This window comes from Vulpes vulpes, chromosome 15, assembly GCF_048418805.1.
Source record: "Vulpes vulpes isolate BD-2025 chromosome 15, VulVul3, whole genome shotgun sequence".
Classification (NCBI taxonomy): domain Eukaryota; kingdom Metazoa; phylum Chordata; class Mammalia; order Carnivora; family Canidae; genus Vulpes; species Vulpes vulpes.
The window spans coordinates 83,165,820-83,189,572 of NC_132794.1; the positions used below are offsets into that span (position 1 = coordinate 83,165,820).

General features: G+C 40.2%; 1 protein-coding gene across 3 annotated transcripts in view; it reads left to right on the forward strand.

Annotated features, from left to right (window-relative positions):
* The window catches only part of PCGF5 (polycomb group ring finger 5), a 117,981-nt gene that overhangs the window by 9,863 nt on the left and 84,365 nt on the right, over window positions 1-23,753 (forward strand). Inside the window, exons 1-2 of one of the 3 annotated variants that reach the window (XM_072739493.1) lie at window positions 5,525-5,553; window positions 5,800-5,891. The exons of the other annotated variants lie outside the window; for them this stretch is intronic. The gene's annotated coding sequence lies outside the window, so the exon portion shown is untranslated. Of the gene's footprint in view, window positions 1-5,524; window positions 5,554-5,799; window positions 5,892-23,753 lie in introns of those variants that run through there. 3 annotated transcript variants of the gene reach the window in all.

Below are 23,753 nucleotides of genomic sequence, written 5' to 3' on the forward strand. Positions count from 1 at the left end.
CTCTTTTCCTCCACCCAGTCCTAGGAGAGTGAGGTAATTACCCACCCAGGCAGGAGAGTGAAGGACTCTTCTCTGTGTACGAAGAGTGCTGAGCTCCAGAGGAAACACCTATGAATGCTGACATTTGAGGGCCCAACACTGAAAAAACTGACTGACTACCCATTCTTCATAAAGTGAATCCACCAGGCCCTCTTCCCTCTTCCTCAACTCCATGAGGATGCAGCTTGCAAGTCAGCTTTTTAGTACCATATTCTTGAATGCAGATAGACTCTTTCTAGTATGATGGAATGTAAGACTAATATGATGGAATGCCTCCTGGACTGATCCTCTGATGGTGTTTCTTCTCTTCTTCCATCTTTTTGCTCATATTTATGCTTTATCTTCTCCTTCCAATGATTTTTTGGGCCACTTTACTTTTAATTTGTAATATCTATTTCTTATTCTCTAATGATTATTTTTATAGGCTCATTCTTATTTTATGAATTATAGGTGGGCTTAGGAATATGAAATTTAATATCAGAAGAGATAGAAGTTTTAAAAGCAGTTTGCCTTTAGGAAGTGGGTGTGGGGATGGCAATGAGGCAAGCCAGGCTGCTGCTGTATTTTCATGTTAAAGCAATGGTAGTGTTCTATGTATTTTATTTATTTATTTTTAAAAATTTATTTATTTATTTATTCATGACAGAGACAGAGACACAGGCAGAGGGAGCTGCAGGCTCCGTGGAGGGAGCCCCATGCGGGACTCGATCCCGGGTCTCCAGGATCACACTGAGCCACCCAGGGATCCCTGTGTTCTATGTATTTTAAAGTAATCTGTAGGAGTTAGGTTGACCGATCTAAAATTAGTAAGAAAAAAGTAGGCAGTGCTATTATGTGGATTAGGGAATGATTTATATGTTGCTAGAACTTTAAAAAATATACCTTAAAAGTTAAGAAGTGATGTTTTCATGTTAGACTCCTCCCTCACAACTGGGATTCCAACCCTCTGTCTGTCTTCAGAATCATTTGAGGGAGCTTTTTAAAAATTCAGAGGACTCCCTCTGTCCCAAGATTCTTACTTACTTGGCTTTGGGTGGGTCCCTGGCAATCAGTAATTTTTAAAAGAATCCCATCAGCCTCTGATGCATGGCTCAGGCTAACTCCTAGCTAAATAGCTTGAACACCTTTGCTGCTATTATTATTATTGTTATTATTATTTAAAGATTTTGTTTATTCATGAGAGACACAGAGAGGCAGAGACCTAGGCGGAGGGAGAAGCAGGCTCTCTGAGGGGAGCCTGATGCAGGACTCAATCCCAGGACTCTGGGATCATGACCTGAGCCAAAGGCAGATACTCAACCATTGAGCCACCCAGGTGCCCCACTTTGCTGCTTCTTAAATGTTTCTTGTATTCTTCCCATTCTCTTTCTATTTCTCTGCTTCTCTGTCTCTCTGCTTCTGCTGCAAATCAAATCTTTGCTCTCTCAGTTCTGAACTGATACACTCTATTTTAGGTCAGAAGAGTAGGAGAAAAGGAGACATGGGAGAAGTCATTTGGATGACCATGAATAATGAGGGTGGCTACAGAGGGAGCCAATATTTGTTTCCTTTTATTTTATAGAAACTACTTAAATTGATGACCTTATCTTGAATTGCCTCTGGAATAATTTTGGAGCTCCACTTCAAGTAAATTTGAACTTAATGTCATTTGGTTATTTCTTTACCTTCAGGGTTGCCTCTTGGGACTAAATCAGCTGCACCCTCAGGTTGTCCTCAAGTTCTTTCACCTCCCTTGGGTTCTGTCCCTGCCTCTCCCAGCTGTAGTCTATCAGATGTTCACCAATAGCAGCATTTCCATTTTGTATCTGGGATCACCAGCAATTTTCATAGCTTTCTAGTTTTCTGTGAGGGAACTCTTGGGTGGTTATCAAGCAAGAGATGAAGGAATGTAAAAATTATATCATTTCCCAAGGGTGGGGGTCTTGTTGCATTGAACCTTTGACTACAGAGAATTTGTACATCTAAAAGAAGTGGTGTTGTTTGGAGAAGAGAGACATTTTAGACTCCAATGGAAAAATTCTTTTAAAAAAATCTGACAAACTTTAGGTTTATAAAAATATCAGTAATTATGGAGAGTTATGGTTTCCTTTGTACCTTTCCTCAGTCTCATTCCCTGCCTCCGTAGATTCAACTGCTTATGAATCAGGTATGTCAGTGACTTGCTTATAGTCACTTCACATCAAGACAATGTCCTGCTCCATATAGCAATAGGACTTACCTCTAGCATTCTGTCCAGTGTAGGGAGCTGTTTTGGCTGGTGTCTGAGGGATTACTTCACATTTAGTACATTTATACAGCAAACCCAAAGTATGATCTATAAGGTGAGGGATTGGTTCATCTCCTCAGTAAGTCTTATTTGGAGTTTGCCCACTTGATGCAAGACTCTCCTAGGCCAATGCTTTTCACAGTTTACTGTGCACACAAATCACTGTGGATGGCATTAACTGCAGATTCCAATTCAGTCGATCTCAAGTGGGACCTGAGATTTGGCATTTCTAATAAGCTCCCAGGAGATGCAGCTGGCCTGCAGACCACACTTAAAGAAGCAAGGATCTGGCTAGTGGTTCTCAGCCTTTATTGCTTATTAGAATCATCTGGGTGCTTCTTGAACCTATCCTTTGTGATTCTGATTTATCTGGTCTAGGGTGAGGCCCTGACATGATATATACAAGTGTGCAAGTGAGTGTTTTAACTCCCGAAGTGACACTAATGTGCAAATAAAGTTGAGAACTCTATTAGAATTAGAATTTCTGCCCACATTTGTTGTGACTCATAGGTAAAGATTTTCAGGAGTGGACTTTGTAGCAATCTGGGAAACACCTGATACAGCCTTTATGATGTGGATACACTTGCTTTACGGATATGGTCCTTGGAGAAGAGACTCCTCTTGGATTGCTACATTCCTAAAGATGAAGTGGAGGTGGCTATCAGTGGGGGACATATCTAGGGGAAAAAAAAGTGGCCTTTTCATTAAAATTGTCACCTGATACAGAATGAGATTTGAAGTGATGAACAAATACAAAGTTGGTGTCTCTTCATTCAGGGGATTCTATTTTCTACATCCTTTCAGTAAGAGATTATGGGAAAAGTATGTTATAAACTTTGATGCTTTATGTTTTCTCCAGAGAAGTCTATAAATTTGCTTCTTACTATTTCTATGTATATGTTTGTCTATAAATATATGTACTTGCAAAGTTTCTGCAGAACCAGAATTCTGGTATGTATTTATATTTTTCCTTTGCCAATTATTTAGAAAAGTTTGGAGTATTTTATATGCATTTACTTTTGGGTCTTGTCCTAAAAATTTCAGTGACAGCATTCTGATGAAGGGACTGCTGTTCTCAGGAGCTTCCAATGCTAATGGCAGATTGATGATTCAATTTGCTCAAAAGTCATAGGCCTTAACCCAGTTCAAATGTTAATTGTTTTATTATTATCACAAGGATGATCCTAGAAGCAAATAATACAGTTTTATATATATTAAAATTATGTGATTAAAATTTCTTGGAAAAAATAAGCTTTAAAATCAGTGGACTGAAGTTAAATATAATTATGCTGCTACGACATTGGAATCCTCCACCTCACCACCTGATTCAGTCATAAAATAGGTCTTCGATTTTATTTCCTTAACATTATCTTGTCTGCTTTGTGATCACTGACTTCAGTCAGATTCTCATTACTTCTCATTCATCTTAATTTCCTCCCTGGACCTCACTCCTTCCAGTCCTGCCCCGTCCAGTTCCTCTGCCTGAGTCTCTTATGGAGGTGAATCAATGGTTCTCCCTTGTATGAGGAGAAAATCCACATCTCCCGAGTGTCAGGTAGAGCCCCCAACCTGGCCCTCCCCTTTCTCCACCCTCATCACCTGTCACTTTTCTGGATGGCAGTATATTCATTCCTTAGCTGAGCTTGAGGATTGGGGAGGAAGTATTGGAAGCTTGAAGAGAAAGGGAAAGGCATGAATGAGTGGTTTAGGAGAAGGGGACAGGAGATGGCCTGAGGGTTAGGTGTGACTGCTGGCAGGGGACATGGATGTAGAGTGAGGCCAGTTAGCGCAACTGCAGAATTACAGATGCAGCGGAGGTGGAGCTTCTCATTCTGCCAGGTTCTTGACTAAGCCACTCCACTTCTTGTCTTGACCTTTGTGTGTGCTGGGTCCTCCATCTACAACACTTCTTTTCTCTTCTTTGCCCAGAAAAGTCTTTCTCCTCCTTTGAGAAACCCCAATTGATACTTATCTCCTTTTTCCAGATATTCTGCCTTCATTCCTGTGGTATTTGATCATCTCCGTCCATTCTGCCCCCGTTCTTCCAATAACCAGCCGCTGGTACTGCACTTACCACACCATCTGTTCACACCTGGGCCTGCTAGATTGTGAACTCAGTAAGGGCAGGAGCATGATCTTTTGATATTCCAGTTCACAGTACAGAGCCTGGGGCATAGTAGACACATATAATAAATGCCATATACACTAACACAAGCTTTCTCTGTGAAGTGTTCAGAACCTGCTCCTACTGGATTGCAGGTCATTTAAAAAATGAATTCCATAGTAGTATATGACATGAAAAATTTTATTGCTTTGATTTGAATTGATCTACCTCTACTAAATATCCAAGTTAATAATTGTCCAAATATACACATATATGTACATGTGTATATATATGTGTGTATACATACATATCCACATAAAAATAGAGGAAAGTTAGAGACCAAAGAGTATGAATAAATAGTAAATAAGACTTCATAGAGGTCTGCACAATACACCTGGCTCATCTGTTCTCTTTCAGATGGGCCCCCTTGGCTAGTAGGGAATAGATTATAACCCTAAGAAACATATGAGTATTGAACAGATCTGTATTTTCAAGTTGTGTTGAAGTTATGAGTAGAAACATGTAGTTTTGAAAAGGTCTTTCAAATCATGTAGAAACATGGAGATGTTAACTGCCAAAACAATTTCATATAGTTTGCAAATTAATAAAACCCTGAGAGAAATTGAGGGGTACCCTCTTCCTGAGGTAATGGTTTCACATTTTTTCCCCATGAGTACACAGGATGGGGGTGGGGGCTTGAGTTCTGTTGTTGTGATGTGTCATTAAAGGGTTGTGTTGTCAGATGATCTTCCCCACCTCTCTAAGCTTCAGTTTCTCTGTGGATAAAATATGAGATTTGGTCTAAATTATTACCAAGGTCATTTTGAATCATCTATGATTCTTTAAAGTTATGAAACATGGCCTGTAACCATGGTGAGGAAAGTTGATTGGTGATTCCAAAAATAGATTTATTTTCTCCTTCTGCATATTGATGCTCTCCCATTCAATAAGTCACTCCATACATTGCCGTAATAAACCAATTTCTTGATTTTTCTTCTTAATGCCGAATGCTCGAAAGTGAATGAAATGTTGTCTGAAGAAATATCAAACAAGCTCTTGTCTCTTGTTTCAAATATAGGTCTGAATTAACGTGCTCTTTTGTATTCCTGTTGTAGGTATTCAGAAAGCAGAAGGTGGTGATTTGGTAAATTAGAAACTATTTTGCACGAGTTCCTGCTGTCTTTTGTGTTTGTGTGAGACCCCCATTCAAAATAATGCCTTGCATTCTCCCCTTAAAATATACTTTCCTTCATTTTTACTTGTTCTACTGGCAACAAATCCATATCTGTAAACTACTTAGAGGTTTCTTCCAAGATCCTTAGTTAACAGTTATTTTTATCCATTAACATATAGATAATCTCATCAGATATCATTACTTTTTCTCCCTTAGGTCCTTTGATTTCTTGATGTGTTGCATGAGAAGCCCGTCCTCAGTGCAGTGATGTCCAAAGGGCCCTCCTGGAATCACTCTGAGGTTACAAGGTCTGTGGCCATGCCATGCCCCTCAAGGACTGTTCCCACTCTGCAGCACTCATCCTGAACTGAGATCTCTTGACCTAGTTGGGCCAAATACAAGGCTGGTAGGCAGAATCTCTGTGTCTGTGAGCATCTGTGCTGGATCCAGCTCTTTGAAGCAGAGAATCAGCTCATTAAATGAACCTTTTAAATGCCTAGAGAGTTAACAGTCAAATTTTCACTCTGTTCTGTAATAATATATATCCAAAGTATCATATCACTGACCCGGTTCTGTGTGATTAGATGAGTCACTTACCCATTCTGAGCCTCAGTTTCCCCCTCTGTAATGTTTGGATTTGGTTTCTAAAATGTCTTTTTTTTTTTTTTTTCCTTTATGGCTTTGCTATCTCTCTAGCGCTAGACTGAGTGATGGCAATCAGTCACCTTAAACCCCAGCACACCTTAGTTCTTTCCAAGGTGCTTCCTCAAACCAATAATGTTCATTTTTCTACCCACAAGCCTTTGTAGAGATTTTTAAAAGGCATCTATGAAGATTGTAGTCCATTTATTTTTTTGTACAGTTTGAGACCAGGTGACTTCAACAACTCCATTGTTTTGCTTGTGTACCTGGATAATGGCATAAAAATAAGGCACACTTATTTTTGTAAAATAACCAACTTTTTATTTTTCAGCAAGCATTGCTGTGAGAACTGAGCTGGTTAGTGAGGACTAAGCTGGTTAGATACTGTTGACCTCAGCTATGAGGCAATATTAAGAAAGTTATTTGATATTTACCTATATTCCTCATTATCAATCAAGAATCTTTGTTCTGATTAGTGTATTAAAACCATTGAAACTAAAAAACAATCTGTGAAAGTGTGGTTAGAGGATGTTTCACCTATTGATAGGATAAGTTTATTTATTTATTCAAAAAAATAGTCACTGAGTACCTACCAGGTAGTCTTTGGATTATCAGGGAACAAAACAAACATCCTTGACCTAATGGAGTTTATTTTCTAGCAAGGGAAGAAAAAAGTCCCTCTTGCTACACTAATGTGTTTAACTCAAGGACCTACATGAATCCTCCTACCATTTTCTGTGGTGGTAGGAGGGAGATGTGGCTCTGGAAGAATGGTCAGAGAAATAAGGAATGTTGCTAGTTTTGAAGATGTTGGAAGGGGACCACTGGCTGAGGAATATGTAGATGGCCTCTAGAAGCTGAAGATAGAAGAGAAATGCCTTCTTTTCTAGAGCCTCAGGGGAAAAAAACAAAAAACAAACCACACAGCCCTGCCAGCATCTTGACTTTAGCCCAGTCAGGCCCATACCTGACCTACAGACTATAAGATAATAAATTTATGTTGTCTTAAGTCACTAAATTCGTGGTACTTCGTTACAGCAGCCATCAAAAACAAATAGGGTAAGCCGTTGGATATAAGTCTGGAGGTGTTGAAAGCATAGAGATGGCGCTTAACACTGTGGGACTGAATGAAATCACCGATAGAATGAATAGAAACAGAAGAGGACAAAGCCCCAAACAGTTGGCACTCAGCTCAAGAGGTCAGGGAGAAAAAAGGGAGTAGCAAAGCACACCAAGAATGACCAACCAAAGAGGTAAGGGCCAAATGAAGAGAGGGCAGTGTCCTGGAAAGCAAGTGAAGAAAACATATCAAAGAGGAAGGAGTGGTTGTTTATGACAAATGCCGCTGATAGGTTAGTGAGATTAAGAGTGTGGCAATGCTCACAAAAAGTTTAGCTGCAAAAGAGAGGAGCCGAGAAGGATGATCTGAGGGCACAGGTTGGCCGCCTCCTTCAGGAGGAGAGTGAGTTCTTTATGGTGCCTGGAGAGAAGGCAGAGAGTACAGGGTGGGTAAATGTGACCACAGGGTGTGTGGCTCCCATTGTCTCAAAGGAATGGGAAGCAGATGAGAATGAGGATGGGGAAGGTGGTTTGGGTGACTTAAGAGACCAGGGACACAGAGCAGGGTCACCTGGCAGCATTAAAGGCCTGTTAGAAGTTTACGGTCATGAATTTAAAGGAGTAAATGCCACCACACACATTTGAGAAAAATGCCTCCTAATAACTATATACCTTCTCCCTCCAAAGTAAAAGAAAAAAAGCCAAATACTAAGGAAAATTTCAAGTGGAATTATACAAGAAAGCCCAGTATTTTATTTTTCTTATCATTTCTATCCCTACCTAGATTCCTAGAAGATAGCTGGCCTTATAAGATTATTAATATTCCTAAATCATTGAATATGTCATATTTTCGAAATCAAATTTAAATGCTATCCTACCTCTGAATATCAGAATGTGGACAAATTTATAAACAATTCATTTATTTTGAGGGGGAATCCCAAAGAACAGGATTTGGACCTGGGAAGATTTAAGAGGGGAAGAAGGAAACCCAATTTAAGGTTCATTCAACAACTTGATCACCACTGTTGACAGCTAGGATGTGATCTCACAGGGGACTGATTGTCCAAGAACGTGCCTTAGAATTATCCAGTGGAAAGTCAGAGTGAAGGAGAGGTAATTTACTTCATGCACTTGATCCTGTTCCCTACCAGTCAGGTGTCACCCCCAGGGTGTGAAGTCCATCTCAGGACTGTGCTTATGTAGAATGCTCAGCAGGTTCCTAGAGATGAGACAAGGATGCAGCTGAGGTTCCATGAGGGTGGCTTGACAGTAGTATCTTCAGGACCATGTGACTAAAGTCTATACTCATTGGATGTGTGGCTTTCATCACTCATCTTCTTGGTCACTTTTTTCCATGCTGCGTGGCTTATCTTGCCCAGTGAAGCCACCTCCTAGATGAGCAGCTGCTGAGACTTTGGGATTCACTGGTGGGCAAGATGCAGGCCCTGCCTTCAAGTCTCATGGTCCGTTCAGGAGCTTCCAGGTTCTTCTTACCCTGGGCATGAGGAGGAGCCCTGCTTGAATCCTTTTTAAACAGAAGAATCAGATGATACGGTTCCTGTATTAGAAGTGGACGAGGGAGTTGATAGGCAGTGTTCTGGTTATGTAATGCTGAGTGACAAGCCACTCAAAAACTTAACAGTTTAAAACAACAACAACCATCTATCTCCCACACAGTTTCTTTGTGTCGGGAATTTACAATCTGGTTAGTGGTGTGGCCTCTCTTCATTTCGCTTGGCATCAGGAGGACAAGTTCAAGGGCTGGGGGCTGGGATCATCACGTATGTGGTGCCTGGTCAGGGACACCTGGTCTCCTGAACATGTTCTTCACTCTGTGAGACCTCTCCATGTGGTCTGTCCAGCACAGAGGCATCAAGGGAGCCAGATTTGTTAATGGCCCAAGGCGCACATCCTGAAAGAGAAAGAACCAGTGGAAAGCTATATCACCTTTTATGACCTAGTCTTGCAAGTCACATAGGATCACTTCTGCCTTAGTCACAGGCCTGCCCAGATTCAAGAGGACGGTTCATAGACCTACCTCCCACTTGAAGAGTGCCACACTGTAGAGCATGTGGAGTGGGACATATATGTTGGTGCCACATCTTGGGAAAATAAAGTCTCACGGGAGGTATTACCATCACAACGACTGCTGACATTTATTGAGAGCTTAACCAAGGTCTAGGCATCATGCTAACTGCTGGAGGTATCCTATTATTTAACTCCTGGCAGGTGTGATGTGTAAGGTAGTCCCCTTTTTACAATCAAACAGTGAGACCCAGCGAGGTTAAGTGACTAAGCTCACAAAGAATTTTAGATTTAGTGATCAAAGGACAAATAGTTGTAAGGAGTGTATTGTAGGATCTTACTTCCAGAGGGGAAACTTGCACCATTGATCCCTTGACTGACTCCTTCAGCAGTTCGGCACCACTCCTGTTCCCTCCTCCTCCTTCCCCACGTATCAGCCTGTTTTTATTTTTTTCACTAAATTTCAGTGATGTTTCCCTACACCTTTTTTCCCACTGTACACGCAAATCATTTTAGTTACATTTTTGAGTCAGTGGATTGATCCAGAAATACAAGTATTATGAAAAGGCACACAAACTGATTAAAAAACAACAATAACTTTCTGGGTCATAAATTATTGGTATGTTGAAAACCTAACCTCTACATATCAAAAGAATACATTATCTTAAACCAGTGAATCTCAAACATTTTTGTATCCTGCAGGTTGGGAACTAATATGGCTTGGAAATACTGTCTCCCCTGCCCCCCACCTCTTCTTCCCTCCTGCCTTGAGAATGGCTGGCCTGTAGCACCCAGAAAGTCAAGAGTTCTGAAATCTTACTCATTTAAAACCTCATCATTGAGCACCTCACAAACACTACCACTCAATATGTATTTAATGAATGAATTCCATAAATATAAAACTTTCCAAATTACTGATGCTTCTGTCATCTTCTTCTGTATCTAGACATCCAGTTTTTAGAAATTAGAAACATACTTGGTTTTAAGGCCTTGCCTTGGTGCCTAAAAGAGCTAATAATTTATTGTTTTGGCCTTACATGACTGATTTAAATATACATCTTCCAAGGAAGCAGAAGTATTATTCTTTATTGCCTAGATTCATATTGCCATTTAGAAAAGAGTTCTTCAGGGGCACCTGGGTGGCTCAGTCAGTTAAGTGTCTGACTTTTGATTTTGGCTCAGGTCCTAATCTGAGGATTGTGGGATCGAGCCCTGAGTTGGGCTCCATGCTCAGCAGGGAGTCTGCTTAAGATTCTCTCTCTTTCTCTTCCTCTGCCCCTCTCTGTGCTTGCATGCTCGCTCTCTCTCTCTCTTAAATAAATAAATCTTTAAAAAAAATAAAAGAATTCTTCAGGTTCTTCTCAAGATGATCAATATATGTTGATTATTAAGTGTATGACACTGGGTGATACCATGGGTGGATGAGTCTATGGTAGTGAATCAAAGAGACAAAACTTGTCTGCCCTCATGGAGTTCACATTCTAGTGGGTTCATACAGTCAAGAAATATATAATTTGTCAGATAGTGAGAAGTGCTTTGGAGAAAAATCAATCCAGAGTAGGGAATAGAAGTATCAGCAAGCATATCACTGTATCTAGTTTCCATGGTTCCCATCTTCCCCAATTAGGAGGCCTTACAGTGGCACAGAAGGCCCTGTGTGGTATGGCCTCTATTCTCTTTAACTTCAGCACCTGGTCTGTTCTCAGTCACCCTGGACTCCTTGCTGCTATTTGGACATCAGTATCATTCCTGTGGTTGGCCTTTCCATGTCCTCCTTCATCACCACTCTTCCTTCAGAGAACCAGAAGACTAACTCCTCATCTCTTTTTGGTCTTTGCTCATATGTCACCTTTCCTCGTTTGAAACTAGTCACCCTCCTGACCCACCCCTTGCGATCCTTACTCTCAAGAAGGTCACAGCCCAGCAGAGAGGAGGTGACTGGATACCTGCCACCAGTTTGGCAACACCGTAGGCAGAACAACATGATGGGCTTCTTCTCCAGAGGCAGTTGTGCCTGTGGTTGGGGAGACCTCTCTGACTTTCGGTGTTGTTGGGAGAATTCTCAGTAATGGCCCTGCCTACAGTCAGCACTGTGGGACTCTCCCTGGCCTTTTCAGGAGCAGTGATCCAACACTGAGCCTAATTAATGGGAATTCCCAGCATGGCACTTGTTTTTGTCATACCACAGCATAATACTTCTTATGAATTAGACATCTCTTGAGATAGAGGGCCCTCTTTTGGATTCTTTCTCCCCTGTGATTTTTGATGGGGTGTGTTTGCTTTGTTTGACCTGCTTCTGCTCCTTGGCAAGGCCATTCTTGTTTTGCTTCTCTCTCATCACCCACTGTGACTGCCGCATCTGAGTCCTCAGCTTCCAGTTTGAGTGACTCTACTGACCTTTTATATATTTCTTGGTTTTGTCCAGAAACCGAAACTGCATCTCATACATGGCTGGCTTATATCTGCCTCATTTTATTTTTTTTTTTTAAATAGCTTTTTTACCCCTTGTCTCTACCACTTCCTGATCTTACAGCATGAACAAGAACATCCCTGCTTCCATGGTCCAAGTTCAAGAGTCTATGACTTTTGTGGCATAATAAACACCTTTTAAAACGGGATCATCACAGGTTGGGTTTTCTGGGAAGCCAACTCCAAGGTGTAGTTTAGCATTCAGCATGTTTATTGGGGGATGGGAAGGAAATAAGGGGAAGAAGGAGAAGTGGAACTGTGGTCAGGCCCTGGGATGACCTCAGTCAGCCCCAGAGATGTCGCTGGAGCTAGCATGGCTCTTCAGAGTTGTCTTGACTTGAGTTCAGATGGCCTGGCCTTTACCCTCCAGCATCCCTAGGTCATTGCACATTGGGCCACCTTAGGAAACTATGTGACCTTGAGCAGAGAGATGACCTTTGGTCATCTCTGTGGAGGCCAGCAGCAGCCCCAGCAAATGTGACAAGAGGACCTCCCTGAAGGTGGGTCTAGGTGGTGCCTCTCCACTTCTTCCATGTTAACACAGATGCAGCAACAGCTCCCAGTGCTTTTGGTAAGAAGTCACTTCCGCTATTACTTTTAGTTCGTGAATGAAATTTGCTTGAATTCACTGAAAGCAGGCCCTTTGAGCCTGAAGAGGCCAAAGAGATCTTCTTTCCAGCCCTCTTATTTAATGGAGGGAGAAATGGAATAATAAAGCATAGGGAAATCTCAATTTGGTTCCCCCAGAAACACACCCTAAGACAAGGATTTGAAGAGTATGTGGCTCCTATGATAGGTTCTCCCCCAGAAATATCAGCAAAGAAGGGGGCAAGTGGGACAGGGAAGAGAAGAAAGCCTACAAAGGTGCATTTGCAAAAGAAGTACTTCCGTGGGTACCTGGTGATCAGTCCCTTGGGCGGGGGGCGGGGGGGTGGGGGATCTCAGGAAAACAGTGCACACACATTAAAGTAACACCATCCAAAGGGAGGGCAAAGAAGCTGGGATATTTGTCCAGCAGCTTGCCCCATCCATCCTTGACTGAGGGCAATTTCTGGGATGCGCTAGCTTCCCTGTATCCCCAGCTCACTCAGTGATTGGGCCCAGCCTGTCCCCAGAGCCAGAGTAAAAGCCACAGGGGCTCACAGAAAGCCGCCTACCCCATGGAGAGGAGAGCTTTAAGGATATAAGAGGGAGTGGGAGGCAGAGAGCTGGGATATAGTCCCTCTTTTTGAGAAACAGTCTGATTGGTGGGCCAGGCACACATACATGCCAGAAAGAACACAGAAGTTCATTCGCATTTGTAGCAGTTAGTGTGGATGATACAGTATTCAAAGCTGTGCCTTGCAAGAGTGAATGCTGAGATGCTGCTATAAAGGTCTACCTCAGAAGGAAAGATGTCTTTTGTTTTTCGTTTTTAATGGCAAGTCTCAGTCAAAATTTTAAACATGGAATGATGTGGACTAAGAGGCAAGGTACGTACTGGTGATTGGTCGGGAGCCTTTGGAGTGGGCCGTCTAGTTTTTCATCCTGCTCCCATCACTCGGTCATTGGATGGTGGGCATATTAAGCCTCAGTTTCCTCCTCTATAAAATGAGGACAGTAATAGAACCTAATTCATAGTATTGTTGAGAGCACTCATGAAGTAAATGATGTGAAATGGGAGGAGTTTGATAAACGTTAGCAGCAGTCATGATTATTGTTGACAGAGGAGAATGGTAAGGTGAGGTCAAGTGGGAACATTTTTAGGGCATGAGATTCAAGAAGCAAGAAGAGGAATGCTGTGAAGTACAACCTCTGGGAAGCTAGGGAAAGCATTGGGGAAAGGCTTTATAAACTTGCAAAAGCTGCCCACTCAGACCCAGTTCTCATGGGAGCCTGGGTCCCATCAGAATGAAAGTTTTTGGGGAAACCCAATATGTAAAAAATATAAACATAGCTACTCTTTTGAAGGTGGAGTGGGGAAGGAGGGTCCTGTCTTCTCCCCTCCTCCCTCAACCATCCACAACCCCTGAGGGAGTTCTGAGAAACCCCAAAGTTGTGAGAACAAAAACAATTTCTGAAGAAGGATTTTTAAAAAGCTACTGTAATACCTCATTTGTTCTGTATTAAGTTAGTTTTCCAGAAAAACATTTTTTTTTAGAAACTCATCTTGGTTGAAATTTTATTTTTTTTATTTTTATTTTTTTAATTTTTATTTATTTATGATAGTCACAGAGAGAGAGAGAGGCAGAGACACAGGCAGAGGGAGAAGGCAGGCTCCATGCACCGGGAACCTGATGTGGGATTCGATCCCGGGTCTCCAGGATCGCGCCCTGGGCCAAAGGCCAGCGCCAAACCGCTGCGCCACCCAGGGATCCCTTGGTTGAAATTTTAAGTGTGTTACTTTTTTTGCCTTCTTAACAAGGCTGAATGAAAACCTTTTAATCTGTTCTTGATGATTTTTGATTATAGTAATGAACATTTAGTTATGGTTCTTTGCTTTAATGTGGTGATTTCCAACCTCAGAGGTTCTGAAGAGTCAGGACTGTTTACTTACTTATACTATGCTTTTTAAATTGTTACAGGAAGCAGCATGGCTTCAAGGGAGGGTCTTGGAATTGGGAGCCAGACTATCCAGGTTTGTCCTTCAGCCTTGCATCTCATTAGTATAATGACTTTGGGCAACTACTTAACTTCTCTTTGCCTCTGTTTCTTCTTCTACAAATTGGGAACAGTCAGCCTATTTACCCCATAGGATTGTTGTGAGAAATAGGTAAGTTTTTGTACTCTCATTGCTTAGCATAGTGCCTGCATATAAAAAGTGCCATGTAAGTGCTCTTGTGATGATGATGATGATGACAATATGACAATACCTGTTTTTCTAATTCTTCCCTTGCTTCTCTGTTGTAGTTTAGTGGTTAAGCCTTTGGGCTGTCAAGCTAAATAAGCTGAATTTGACTCCCACCACCACTGTGATTTGGGGAAAGTTCACTAATTCTCTGTGATTCAGTTTATTCATCTGAGAAATGGGACTAATAATACAAACTAGTTAACAGGATTGATGTGAAGAGAAAATAGGATAAAATTTGTAAAGCCTTCAGCATGGTATCTGGAACATTGTGTTATAGCCATCATTATTATTAATTATTAAGGTTCTGGATGAGGGATACTATAACAGTAATACAATATAGAGCCAGCCACCAGCCACCAGTGTACGTCTTGGTACTCAGCATTTTAAGAGCTTTTTTAGGTCTATAAGAGTATGCCACTATCAAGACTAACTCATGCACGAGGGTTTTGTATAACCAAGGTTTTTTTGCAGTCAGCTGTTAAGAAAAATTAGCCAGTGCTTGAGAATAAGGCATGTCCTTGCAATGTTATGGTGGAGCATTATCAGACATACCCAGCCAAGGACCACGTTATTCTCTAGGGAAAGGACTTTTATTTAACTTACTATTTGCTATTGATTGAGACACAGATTTTATAAATTAGATGTTAATTGTAGATAACTTGCAAATTATTTCTGTCTGATGGAGAAGATACTCCCCCAAAGTTTGGAGTTTTATTGACCTATAGGACATTAACCAGTTCTATATTTAAACTAACAGTCTACTTTTTTAAGCTTATTGTATTCTTTCATTGACTATATATACTTCAGTCTTTCCTGTACTCAGTGAACCAGATGTATCATTCTGCTAGTTTTCTCATTAATGATTTAAATAAATATTTGATATGTACTCAATTTTTATCTGTATAAGAGGCACATTTTTAACTTCTTAAAAACTATATCCCAACAATCTATTAATGGAAATTTCCTTTCTTATCCTTTTCTACTTTCCCTAACATAGTTGTTTACTTTTCATTGTGATTTCAAAATTGAAATATATTTTATAGATTGGTTATTTATTTATTTAGGCATTCTGTGAAGAACAGAAGCAAGTATAGGTAGTTAAAAAATTTAAACCTTGGGATGCCTGGGTGGCTCAGTGGTTGAGCATCTGCTTTTAGCTCAGGGCATGGTCCTGGAGATCTGAGTCCCTCCCCGCAGGGAGCCCACTTCTCCCTATGCCTATGTCTCTGCCTCTCTCTGTTTGTCTCCCATGAATAAATGAATAAAAATATTTTTTAAAATTTTTTTAACCTGAGTCTTTTAAGCTAGGTTTAATTGTGAACCTAATGATTTCAGTAAGACCCACATTTCTGAAATGTGTGTAAGCTAATATAACACTTTTACACGGTTTTCATGTGATTGTATAACTCATTGCTATTTGTTGTAGTTGATTGAGTTTGTGAAGCATGACATCAAAAATTGTAAAAATGTTCCAGTTTATGTAACCAGAACTACAAGTGAGATAGTGATATAATTTAAAGAATGTTTTACCTGATTTTATAAAGAAATGTTTTAGAATTATGAGTATAATATTTAATTTGTATACATTTCTGCCCATTGTTTACTCATCATACAATATTCTGACAAATCTTGTGATAGGGAAGAGAGATATTTATTAGAAACATCTTAAGACAAGATCCCAGCATTGGATCATAAATTTAACTTGTGGCCTTTAAGGTTGCTTGGATTGTTAAAGTTATGTGATCCTAAGATTTTCATGAAAGACTTCTTATATGAGTCTCTCTTCCTTTGGTTAGAAGTTTGCTTTCAACTGTCTTAGATACCTTAACTAATATTTACCTGATAGATAATTTATTTCATACTTAATTCTCTTGGAATGGAAGTTCCACAAGGACAGGTCTGCTTAGTTCACCATGTGTTCAGGCAGTACAGTAGGCCCACCTCATATTTCTGGGGTGAGTGAGTGACTACATGCTTGCCTTCACTCTGTTATAAAACAAGGAGCACATTAGCACTTGATCACAGACAGATGATTTAGAATGTCGAATGTGGCTAGAGATTTAGTTCAGGGCTTTCCCCAGTGGTAAGAGGAGACACAGCATATCCCTCAAGTTCTCTTTTTTTCTTCTCTCTCAAACTCATTCTCTGCAGTGTTGGTTGTTGTTGTTTAATTAGCTAGTTTGGAAATTACCACGATGGGGAATAAATGGATGGGAAATGGTAGAGTCATTTCTATCCAGACAAACCTTTGGTTCTCAAATGTCTTAGAAGATGATAAACATGAGAGCCCCCAAAATGCTAGGAGGGATAGCTCAGAGAATAAAAGCAGTTAGCTGTGTATAACAGAAGATCCTCTGCTCCCAATTCATGGTTGCTGTGTCCTTTTTCTCTTTCCTCTTCCTCTAATTCCTTCCCCACTTTAACTGTCTCAGTGTCTTGTTCTGAAAATGAGTACTTTTGCTTATTGATTTAGTGCCATGTAGGCCACCAAGTTTAAGAAACATAATACACTGTCTATATCTGGGCACAGTGTTAAAAGTTTCCTAAGTGTTCAGGTTTTAGCTTCTTTCTCACAAAATGCCAAAAATGAAGATTTTTTTAAAATTCAAAGCATGTATTCAGTGTATTTAAATTGAATATAGATATACACATATATAATTGAATATATTGTGTATTAAATTTGTAATTTTTATATAAATAACTCCTTAAAATTTTGTGAGCAAATCAAACTATATGTAATATAGGTTTAGTATCCTCACCCTTCCAACCCAGTGAGATTAGATCTGTAAATATACTCATTTTTAAAGCATCAAATTTATTTCTCTCACTAGAGTCACTAAATTGGACAAAATCTTCATCTCCTTGATTTTCTGTGTTATCCATTTTTGAGCACAGTTGCTCCCAGTTTGAAAGGATATTATTGAATTAATTTTCTATTTTCTGAATTTCCAAATTACATAAAGCGTATATCTGCCACCCCTCCCTGAATCAGCCCTCACCAACAGGGTGTGAGTAAAAACATACCTGTAGTTCCAGATAGCTATATTACAAGTGACACTATTATATCCAAAGTTAATTTATAAACTGATTGTCATGAACCAAACTCAAGGTACATTTTTTTCCTCTAAAAAGTTTCTTATAAATATTATAAATGATGGATTTCACATTTCCTAACTGATGTGTGGTTGGTCAACCATCTAACCATCCCTCCATCCATCAAGTGCCTGTCAAGTCCCTAGTATGTGCTAAGCAGCTTGCACCGCATCAGACCACATCTGAATAGTTTATGATATATTTACAGTTAATAGAGATGAAAGGTATAATATTAATATTTTGGCAACCCTCATAGCAAGCTTAACACGAAATTGGCCTTTTAATATTTTATCTATAAAATAGTTCCACAGATATTTATAGAAGAACTTTTATATAGCAGAGTTTGGGCTTGTCACTAGGAATAAAAGGGATAAAAGAGTGAATAGGGTGATCTTGGTCTTCAAGTAGCTTAACAGCAGAACTTTAAAAACAAACAAAACAACAGGCTTGGTTAAAGGAAAATGGAGAGGTAGGTACAGTTTTCTGAGGCATTTCCTGGACATATTCAAAGACTTTTTTATGCTAATGGCACTAGTGTGTTATTGTGCTCCAGTCTCCTTCAAAACTGCACATCCAGGAAGAGTTGATGACTTCTGTGAAAACCAGCACTGGAGATTATAAATATAACTCTTAAGCTTCTCAGCTATGATAGGGCTCATATTTCTTTTAACCTCTCAACCCAAAGAGAACATATAGGAGACCTTTGAGGGTTAACAGAGAGTGGAAGGGAGAAGGGAGAAAGGAATTAGAGATTATTTCCTTGAATGCAGAAAAAAATCACACAAGATGGAGAGGGGAGGCTTGCACGGAGCTTCATACACTGAGCAAAGCAAACTCCTAAGCTTCCCCACCATGGTCCCTTCCTTAGGGTACCGTATAGATGGCTGTCCAGAGTGCATGAGACATTTATTGGACAGATGGGAAAGGTGAGAGATAGCAATCAGTTTATCAGACTAAACAAGAAAGCCTTGATACTGGCCTGTGAGGGATACTGACCTCTGATCTCATCTTTTACAGTCTCCTTACCAGCATTGTGATTGTGCCTCCATGACTTTGCACACACTGTGCTCTCTGCCTGGATGCTCTTACCCAAGTTACTCACACAGGTTAGCCTCTCACATCACTCAGGTCTCTGCTCACTGTCACCTGGCTGCGGTCCTTCTCTGACCACCCTGGGTTTTTTTTTTTTAATTGAAGTTCGATTCGCCAACATATAACACCCAGTGCTCATCCCGTCCAGTGCCCTCCTTATTGCCCATTAACCCAGTTAACCCAACCCCCCCGCCCACCTCCCCTTCCACAACTCTTCTTTTGTTTCCTAGAGTTAGGAGTCTCTCATGGTTTGTCTCCTTCTCTAATTTTTCCCACTCAGTTCCCCTCCTTTCCCATATAATCCTTTTTTAAAAAATTATTGGAGTTCAATTTGCCAACATATAGCATAACACGCAGTGCTCATCCCGCCAAGTGCCCCCCTCAGTGCCCATCACCCAGTCACCCCAACCCCCACCCACTTCCCCTTCCACTACCCACTGTTCATTTCCCAGAGTTAGGTGTCTCTCGTGTTTTGTCACCCTCACTGATATTTTCACTCATTTTCTCTCCTTTCTCTTTATTCCCTTTCACTAATTTTTATATTCCCCAAATGAATGAGACCATATAATGTTTGTCCTTCTCCGAATGACTTATTTCACTCAGCATAATACCCTCCAGGTCCCTCCACATCAAAGCAAATGGTGGGTATTTGTCCTTTCTAATGGCTGAGTAATATTCCATTGTATACATAAACCACATCTTCTTTATCCACTCATCTTTCGATGGACACCGAGGCTCGTTCCACAGTTTGGCTATTGTGGACATTGCTGCTAGAAACATCGGGGTGCGGGTGTCGCAGCATTTCACAGCATCTGTATCTTTGGGGTAAATCCCCAGCAGTGCAATTGCTGGGTCATAGGGCAGGTCTATTTTTAACTATTTGAGGACCCTCCACACAGTTTTCCAGAGTGGCTGCACCAGTTCACATTCCCACCAACAGTGCAGGAGGGTTCCCCTTTCTCCACATCCTCTCCAACATTTGTGGTTTCCTGCCTTGTTAATTTTCCCCATTCTTACTGGTGTGAGGTGGGATCTCACTGTGGTTTTGATGTGTATTTCCCTGATGGCCAGTGATGTGGAGTGTTTTCTCATGTGCTTGTTGGCCATGTCTATGTCTTCCTCTCTGAAATTTCTGTTCATGTCTTTTGCCCATTTCATGATTGGATTGTTTGTTTCTTTGCTGTTGAGTTTAATAAGTTCTTTATAAATCTTGGATACTAGCCCTTTATCTGATAGATCATTTGCAAATATCTTCTCCCATTCTGTAAATTGTCTTTTAGTTTTGTTGACTGTTTCTTTTGCTGTGCAGAAGCTTCTGATCTTGAAGAAGTCCCAGTGATTCATTTTTGTTTTTGTTTCTCTTGCCTTCATGGATGTATCTTGCAAGAAGTTGCTGTGGCCAAGTTCAAAAAGGGTGTTGCCTGTGTTCTCCTCTAGGATTTTGATGAAATCTTGTCTCATATTTAGATCTTTCATCCATTTTGAGTTTGTCTTTGTGTATGGTGTAAGAGAATGGTCTAGTTTCATTCTTCTGCATGTGGATGTTCAGTTTTCCCAGCACCATTTTTTGAAGAGTGTCTTTTTTCCAGTAGTAGTCTTTCCTGCTTTGTCGAATATTAGTTGACCATAAAGTTGAGGGTCCACTTCTGGATTCTCTATTCTGTTCCATTGATATATATATGTCTGTTTTTGTGCCAGTACCACACTATCTTGATGACCACAGCTTTGTAGTACCACCTGAAATCTGGCATTTTGATGCCCCAGCTATGGTTTTCTTTTTTAATATTCCCCTGGCTATTTGGGGTCTTTTCTGATTCCACAAAAATCTTAAAATGATTTGTTCCAACTTTCTGTTCCCTGTATTTCTGTTCCCTGTATTTCTGTTCCCTGGTATTTTGATAGGGATTGCATTAAACATGTAAATTGCCCTGGGTAACATTGACATTTTCACAATATTAATTCTGCCAATCTATGAGCATGGAATATTTTTCCATCTCTTTGTGTCTTCCTCAATTTCTTTCAGAAGTGTTCTGTAGTTTTTAGGGTATAGATCCTTTACCTCTTTGGTTAGGTTTATTCCTAGGTATCTTATGCTTTTGGGTGCAATTGTAAATGGGATTGACTCCTTAATTTCTCTTTCTTCAGTCTCATTGTTAGTGTATAGAAATGCCACTGATTTCTGGGCATTGATTTCATATCCTGCCACACTGCCGAACTGCTGTATGAGTTATAGCAATCTTGGGGTGGAGTCTTTTGGGTTTTCTATGTAGAGTATCATGTCATCTGCAAAGAGAGAGAGTTTGACTTCTTCTTTGCCAATTTGAATGCCTTTTATTTCTTTTTGTGGTCTGACTGCTGAGGCTAGGACTTCTAGTACTATGTTGAATAGCAGTGGTGAGAGTGGACATCCCTGTCTTGTTCCTGATCTTAGGGGAAAGGCTCCCAGTGCTTCCCCATTGAGAATGATATTTGCTGTGGGCTTTTTGTAGATGACTTTTAAGATGCTGAGGAATGTTGCCTCTATCCCTACACTCTCAAGAGACCATACCTATTCTACTAAAGCTGTTCGGAAATATAGAAAAAGAGTACTTCCAAACTCATTCTATGAAGCCAGCATCACCTTAATTCCAAAACCAGAGAAAGACCCTACTAAAAAGGAGAATTATAGACCAATATCCCTGGTGAACACAGATTTAAAAATTCTCAACCAGATACTAGCCAATAGGATCCAACAAATACATTAAGAAGATTATTCACTATGACCAAGTGGGATTTATCCCCAGGATGCAAGGCTGGTTCAACACTCATAAAGCAATCAATGTGATTGATCACATCAGCAAGAGAAAAAACAAGAACCATATGATCCTCTCAATAGATGCAGAGAAAGCATTTGACAAAATACAGCATCCATTCCTGGCCCATATAATCCCTTTCACTATTTCTTACATTGCACATATGAGTGAAACAATATGCTGATGGTCTTTCTCTCTGATTGACTTCCTTCACTCAGCATAATACGCTCCATTTCCATCCACATCCAAGCAAATGTTAGGTTTGCTAACATTTCTCAGCCATCATCCCTTCTGATGGCTGAGTAATATTCCATTGTATATTTAGACCACATCTTCTTTATCCATTCATCTGTCGAAGGATATTGAGGCTCCTTCCACAGTTTGGCTATTGTGGACATTGCTGCTATAAACATTGGGGTGCAGTGACCATCCTGTTTTGTTTTTGTTTTTGTTTTTTTTATTTACGATAGTCACAGAGAGAGAGAGAGAGAGAGGCAGAGACACAGGCAGAGGGAGAAGCAGCCTCCATGCACCGGGAGCCCAACGTGGGACTCGATTCCGGGTCTCCAGGATCGCGCCCTGGGCCAAAGGCAGGCGCCAAACCGCTGCGCCACCCAGGGATCCCCGACCATCCTGTTTTAAACAGTGCTCCGACAGTCCATCTCAGCTTTATTTTTCTTCATAGCACTTCATTATTACCTGTCATTACTTGTTAATTGTCTGTCTCCTTATACTCAGATGTGTGCTCCAGAGCGGGGTCTTTGTCTGCTTCACTTTTCTATTTTTTGTGACAAAGGCCATGGCACATTGTGGGAGAATTATGAGGTCTTTTTTCAAAGTATGGGCTGTTAGCCCAAAAAAGTGCTTTTTCCTAAAAATCTTTTTTTTTTTTAAAGATTATTTATTTGAGAGAGAGAGAGAGAGAAAGAGATCATGAGCAGGTGGGAAGGGTAGAGGGAGAAGCCGACTCACCGCTGAGCAGGAAGCCTAACGTGGGACTTGATCCCAGAATTCTGGGATCATGACAGGAGCCAAAGGCAGGCATTTAACCAACTGAGCCACCCAGGAGCCTCCTAGAAATCTTTTAAAGAGGATTTTTTTTCAGCCTGCCATTTCATTTCATTATATTCAGTTTCAAGACCACTTTGGGTGGGGAAACGGTGCAGTTAATGATGGTATTCCATATTCTTCTACTAGGAGGTTAGTGGTATGGGGACCATTTGTGATTGCATTATTTTCCTTTCAGTGTTTCTTTTTTTTTCTATCTCTTTCTATTTTGACAAATTTGAAATCTACCAAAAAGTTGCTACAGTAGTTCAGTGAACATCCATATACTTTTCACTTAGATTTACCATTTGTTAACATCTTGCCATATTTTTTTATATCTCTACATACATAATTACAGTTCTCTCAGAACTACTTAGTATTTAAGAAAAAGTTGCAAAAAATAAAAAAAGAAAAATAAAAAAAGAAAAAGTTACAGATATGACCTTTCACCTCTAAATGCTTAGTTTGTATCACCTAAAAAGGAGATACAGTTACCATATTCAGGACTGTAACATTGATATAGTAGTATTATCTAGAATGTGTAGACCTGTCTCAATGATGTCCTTTAGAACAGTATACATATAATAGGAAAGAAGTTTTAATCCAGGAAACAGTACCAAATCACAGATTACATTTAGTTATGGAGCTTCTTTAACCTTTCTCAGTTTTCTTGTCTTTCATGACTTTAACATTTTTAAAAAGTACAGCCATTTGTTTTGTAAAATGTCCCTCAATGTGGGCTTATTTTATATTTCCTGATAATTAGAATCAGATTATGCATTTTTGGCAGAAGTACTATGCAGGTGGTAGTGTATCATCCTGAGTGTATTACCTCAGCAGGTACATGATGTTAGGTGGTCCCATTACTAATGATATTAAATTTGATCACGTTTGGGTAATGTCTAACAGATTTCTCCACGGTAAAGATACTTTTTTCCCTTTGTAATTCAGAAGTAATCTTCAGAGAGATACTGCAAAACTACGTAAATATCCTACTCCTAAACAAACTTTCACCTAATGGTTTTAGGATCTCTGGAGAGTCTTAACTGAATCCATTACAGTAGTGGTGATTGCAAAATGGTCATTTTCTGGCTCTTTTGTTCCTTATATATTTATAAATT